This window comes from Salmo salar, chromosome ssa23 (genome assembly GCF_905237065.1).
Source record: "Salmo salar chromosome ssa23, Ssal_v3.1, whole genome shotgun sequence".
Classification (NCBI taxonomy): Eukaryota; Metazoa; Chordata; class Actinopteri; order Salmoniformes; family Salmonidae; genus Salmo; species Salmo salar.
Genome location: NC_059464.1, coordinates 43,928,327 through 43,934,835, shown reverse-complemented (window position 1 = coordinate 43,934,835; position 6,509 = coordinate 43,928,327). Strand labels below are relative to the sequence as shown.

At 41.8% G+C, this 6,509-nt stretch overlaps 1 long non-coding RNA gene and 1 pseudogene across 1 annotated transcript; both read left to right on the top strand.

The window, feature by feature from the left end:
• Positions 1–4,544, top strand: LOC123729831 (UDP-glucuronosyltransferase 2A1-like; annotated as a pseudogene).
• A 367-nt stretch (positions 4,545–4,911) lies between these two features.
• LOC106584703 (uncharacterized) lies at positions 4,912–5,786 on the top strand. Its single transcript, XR_001323806.2, has 2 exons — positions 4,912–5,008; positions 5,231–5,786. It is a non-coding gene; the product is annotated as an uncharacterized lncRNA (long non-coding RNA).
• The last annotated feature ends 723 nt before the right edge of the window (positions 5,787–6,509 follow it).

The window sequence follows — 6,509 nt, the reverse complement described above, 5'->3', positions numbered from 1 at the left end:
ATGAGAGTCATCATGGAAGAGCTTCATTCCAAAGGCCATGACATCACAGTGGTGTGAGTGTCAAACCACTGGTCCATTTAAAAATATATATATATATATATTTCACCTTTATTTAACCAGGTAGGACGTTGAGAACAAGTTCTCATTTACAACTGCGACCTGGTCAAGATAAAGCAAAGCAGTGCGACAAAAACAACAACACAGAGTTACACATGGGATAAACAAACGTAAAGTCAATAACACAATAGAAAAATCGATGTACAGTGTGTGCAAATGAGGTAAGATTAGGGAGGTAAGGCAATAAATAGGCCATATTGGCAAAATAATTACAATTTAGCATTAACACTGGAGTGATAGATGTGCAGATGATGATGTGCAAGTAGAGATACTGGGGTGCAAAAGAGCAAAAATAATAATAATATGGGGATGAGGTAGTTGGGTGTGCTATTTACAGGTACTGTACAATGATCGGTAAGCTGCTCTGACAGCTGATGCTTAAAGTTAGAGAGGGAGATATGAGTCTCCAGCTTCAGTGATTTTTGCAATTCGTTCAAGTTATTGGCAGCAGAGAACTGTAAGGAAAGGTGGCCAAAGTAAATGTTGGCTTTGGGGATGACCAGTGAAATACATCAAGTAGAATTCCCCCCCACTACACCTACATCACCATCCTTTAACACTGGTGGCTTCCATTAAAACTTCTTTGGTGAATTTATATTAAGTAAACATCTGAAAATCATGCTTCAGTCAAGGACATTGGAAGTGTCCTTTTTTGGGTTTCACAAGAACATGGCTGAAATGATTGCTCGGGTCCTTGAAGACAGCGAGTTGATCCATTCTCTCCAGGATGGAAGTTTGATGGATCCTGGGATTGGTGGAGGGACAATCTTCCTCTGGTATACAATGTCAGATGGACCATCCAAGGTGAAGCTCATTTGGTCATCGCCCCGTCACCTCTGTCCTACATCCCATTCACACCAACAAAGTTGATAGACAGGATGACATTTCCCCGGAGAGTCACCAACGTCGTAGCTTACATTCTCGGGACTTAGTGCCCACAGAACGTATTCACACCCCTTGACTTTTTCCACATTTTGTTGTGCTACAAAGTGGGATCAAAATGGATTTAATTGTAATTATTTTTACACAAAAGAATTCTAACATTTGTAAATGTATATCTTGATCAGATAAGTATTCAACCCCCTGGGTAAAAACATGTTAGAATCATCTTTGGCAGCGATTACAGCTCTGAGTCTTTCTGGGTAAGTCTCTAAGAGCGTTCCACACCTGGATTGTACAATATTTGCCCATAATTTCTTTTCAAAATTCAACAAGCTCTGTCAAATTAGTTGCTGATCATAGCTAGACAACCATTTTTAGGTCTGTAACTGTAAGTCAGCCACTCAGGAACATTCACTGTCTTCTTGGTAAACAACTCCAGTGTATATTTGGCCTTGTATTGTGCTGAAAAGCCCAGCGTCATGTGGAAAAAAGACTGGACCAGGTTTTCCTCTAGGATTTTGCCTGTGCTTACTCCATTCCATACATTTTTTTATCCTGAAAAACTCCCCAGTCCTTAACGATTACAAGCATACCCATCATGATGCAGCCACCACTATGCTAAAAAATATGGAGAGTGGTACTCAATAATGTGTTTGGATTTGCCCCAAACATAACACTTTGTATTCAGGACAGAAAGTAAATTGCTTTGCCACATTTTTTGCAGTTTTACTTTAGTGCCTTGTTGCAAACAGGATGCATGTTTTGGAATATTTTTATTCTGTACAGGTGTCCTTCTTTTCACTCTGCCAATTAGGATAGTATTGTGGAGTAACTACAATGTTGTTGATCCATTCTCAGTTTTCTCCTATCGCAGCCATTAAACTCTGTAACCATTTCAAAGTCACCATTGGCCTCATGGTAAAATTCCTGAGCAGTTTCCTTTGTCTCCGGCAACTGAGTTAGGAAGGACACCTGTATCTTTGTAGTGACTGGGTGTATTGATACATCATTCAAAGTGTAATTGGTAACTTCATCATGCTCAAAGTGATATTCATTGTTTAACCATCTACCAATAAGTGCCCTTCTTTGTGAGGCACTGGAAAACCTCCCTGGTGTTTATAGTTGAATCTGTGTTTGAAATTCACTGATCGACTGAAGGACCTTACAATTATCTGTATGTGTTGGGTACAGATATGAAGTAGTTATTCAAAAATCATGTTAAACACTATTGCACACAGGGTGAGTCCATGCAACTTATTATGTGACTTGTTAAGCAAATGTTTACCCCGGAAATTATTTAGGCTTACCCAATAATGTTTGTACCATGTTTTGTGCTGCTACCATGTTGTGTTGCTACCATGTTGTGTTGCTATCATGCTGTGTTGTCATGTGTTGCTGCCTTGCTATGTTGTTGTCTTAGGTCTCTCTTTATGTAGTGTTGTGTTGTCTCTCTTGTCGTGATGTGTGTTTTGAGCTATATTTATATGTTATTTTTTATTTTTTTATTTTTAATCCCAGCCCCCGTCCCCGCAGGAGGCCTTTTGCCTTCTGGTAGGCCGTCATTGTAAATAAGAATTTGTTCTTAACTGACTCGCCTAGTTAAATAAATAAAAAATAACAACGGGGTTGAATACTTATTTATCCAAGACATTTCAGCTTTTCATTCATTTGTACATTTTTTTTTTTTTTTATTCAACACTTTTATATTATGGGGTATTGTGTGTAGGCCAGTGACAAAAATCTCCAACAACAAAATGTACAAAAAGGTGATGGGTGTGAATACTTTCTGAAGGCACTGTACTCCATGGCATTTATTACAGAACCTGGTACAAACCAGTGGTCCAGCGTTACGTCAGCCCTGACGTCAATTACAATGCCACTTTCCAGGAAGCAGATATCTGACTCATGCTGAATATGGTCTACATGGGTAGGTTCCTCTTCCACAGGACCTGGAGGACTTTGTTCAGAGTTTAAGAGAGCATGGGGTGGTCATGATTTATTAAACTAGGCAAGTCAGTTAAGAACAAATTCTTATTTTCAATGATGGCCTAGTAACACTGGGTTAATTTTAGATTTTCTGATTTTTTACCTTGTCAGCTCAGGGATTCAATTTTGCAACCTTTTGCATACAAGTCCAACGCTCTAACCACTAGACTACCTGCCACCCCCCAAGTAAGGATAGAATTGTTAGGGTTCAAATATTCACAGAAACCCATGATTCATACCCATGATGACTCGAGGGACTTTAATGGCAGAACTCCCTGTAGACATCGCAGACCAGATCGCTGCTGCATTTGCCCAGCTGCCTTAGATAGTCATCTGGCGGTATGGATGAATGGATATATCCTTGAATGATGAATGAATGAATCTTTTGGACAAATTGTAAATAAAAGTTCCCTAACACAGATTATGCCTGGACTAAAAAAACAATTTCAATGGTTATTCTCCATTGAGTGTGCTTTTTGGTTCAGGACCAGGCTTTATCTGTGTCTAGGCCCATTGAATTAAAAACAAAAGTCAACATGCATTTTCATTGTGGTTCTGTTGTGACCCTCATGTATACCAGACAGTGACTCTCCACCTTGAATAACAACACCGGCCTGGTGGACTCCTTGAGTAACAACACCGGCCTGGTGGACTCCTTGAGTAACAACACCGGCCTGGTGGACTCCTTGAGTAACAACACCGGCCTGGTGGACTCCTTGAGTAACAACACCGGCCTGGTGGACTCCTTGAGTAACAACACCGGCCTGGTGGACTCCTTGAGTAACAACACCGGCCTGGTGGACTCCTTGAGTAACAACACCGGCCTGGTGGACTCCTTGAGTAACAACACCGGCCTGGTGGACTCCTTGAGTAACAACACCGGCCTGGTGGACTCCTTGAGTAACAACACCGGCCTGGTGGACTCCTTGAGTAACAACACCGGCCTGGTGGACTCCTTGAGTAACAACACCGGCCTGGTGGACTCCTTGAGTAACAACACCGGCCTGGTGGACTCCTTGAGTAACAACACCGGCCTGGTGGACTCCTTGAGTAACAACACCGGCCTGGTGGACTCCTTGAGTAACAACACCGGCCTGGTGAACTCCTTGAGTAACAACACCGGCCTGGTGGACTCCTTGAGTAACAACACCGGCCTGGTGGACTCCTTGAGTAACAACACCGGCCTGGTGGACTGACTCCTCCAGAAGGACCTCTTGAGACACCCCAAGACCTGGGCCTTCGTAGCCCACTGAGGAACCAACGAAGTCCAGGAGGCCATCTACCATGGCGTCCTCCTTGTCGGTCTCATTCTCGCCCTCGACCCGCCTGACAACCTCTCCAAGGTGAAGGCGAGGGGAGCAGCTTAGATGGTTGACCTCATTACTATGGACAGAGAAGTGGTTGTCATGCAGAGGTTGCCTAGACTACACAGAGGCCAAGCCATTAAACCGCTGGACAAGGCAGTGCTCCGGATCGACTTTGTTAAGAGACATAAAGGAGCTCGTCTCCTGAGGACAAACTCACATAAAATGTTCTGGATCGTGTCCCACTTCGGTTGATATGAAAGCGACTCTGCTGACGTGGGTGTTGCTCGTAACCCTGGCTTGATGGGTTTTGAGTTTTGTAGGATTAAAGTGATTAAGTCATGTTTTGAGATGTGAATTTGAATATATTCATTGATCAATCATCAAATGATCAATAACATTCATATTTTATCCATAAAATGAATATTTTATCAATATCAAAATATATATTTTTGTATATAATGCGTCATTCTCAATTTTCTTGAACATATGGATAAAAAACAAAATTCTAATGCAGTATACTCAAGAGACAGACAGTGACAGAGTGTGAAAATATCATGATGACCTCATTCATTGTATCAATTATGATTGGCCGACATTCTGCCACTGTAAACAGGAAGTTATCTTCTACTGCGAGGATCATTGAAACCATAAGGCTGCTTCAGAAGTAATGGGCCCACTTTTTTTGGGAAAAAGCTTGGTGTACTTCCTCTTCCTTTGTAAGTTACTTTGTTATTATGTTGATGTTAAATTTAAAAATGAAATCGTTTTTAGAATAGTACGTAGCCTGGTTCCAGATCTGTTTGTGCTGTCTTGACAACTTATATTGGTCTTTAAGAGTTGGCAAGACAGCACAGATCTGGGACCAGGTTGGGTTCATTTACTACCCTTATGTTTCTATTAATATTTGAACCCTAACAATTCTATCCTTACTCGGGCAGGTTGATAACAAACTGCCCCAGTCAACAAAAGCCAGGATGCAGTGTCTATCACTCCAGACATCAGTCCCTGGACAAGATTGTCAAAGAGGTCTGAACCCACCCATCACAGCAGTGACAGAGCTCTATCTGAGCCAATCAGAAACTGCGTAACGAGATACTCCCTGACCTTTGACTCCCACAGCACCGGGTCAGTTCCATGCCGGATATTCTGTGCTGGGACCAATGATAACCTGCTTAATCGTCATAATCCACTGAACACAGGGACTAACTCACGCAAAAGGAAATGGCCTTTGTTACTTTGTACCCTTGTCCTGGTCTGAGAATGTCCACAATGTAACCAAAGCTCAACACAAGAGGTGACACATTAGACAGCCCAGTAACCAGGGTTGGGGTAAAAACTGGGAGTCGATATTTCTGTCCGCTATCTGTCTGTGTCCACAGCTCCTGCTGGGTCTCAGAAGGTGTGCCAGATAGTGTGTGTGTGTGAGTCCATCTGCTGTTTGGCAAAGAGAAGTACAGACGTCACTTAATGGAATAAACACATCATTTGTACCAATGTTTGTAAAAGCTCCTATTTGATTGTTTAGTATAAATGATAGCTGGGCAATTTGATGTCAACGCAACCTGACCAAATCTATCAAAAAAGTAGGAAAACATTATTTTATTAGTTGCTATAACTACCTTACATACAAACGTGACCATACCTTAACACATTTTAATATTTATAAAAATTGGGACACATTGACACCTACAGAGAACATTTCTAAAGCGCAGATAGACCAACAAAAATACCCCCACCCTCCGGCTACTTTAAAAAACTGTTCATCAGAAAAGTATCATTTTCAAAAGTATAACATTCATGTACAGTTTGCAGGAAAGGTAAAAGTCACTGGACCCTGAAGAAGGCTACAGGCCAAAACGTGTTGGTTTTAACAAGAACAAGTATTTCTATCGCCAAGAGTTGGTGAATTTCCTCCTTTCCTCTGTTTGCACCTCTGTTCATGCTCCTTGGTTGGAGAGGGAGGTACCGGCAGTGTTCCCTTCCCTTTAGAAGTTGCTGGAGAGACAAGGTCTTGCAGTCTTGAGGCATTTGAAAGAGAAAACATTATGAATTCTCTCCCATAGCTTCAAAAAACTGGTTTTGGCTTAATGATGTTGTCGAAGTCATGTCATCTCATACATCTCATAAGTGTTGTTGACTTCCTGGAGTTCCTCTTCCTGCTGGCAGCTCTCTCTGATCACGTACACTATGAGTCCCACACAGATGAATATCAACAGA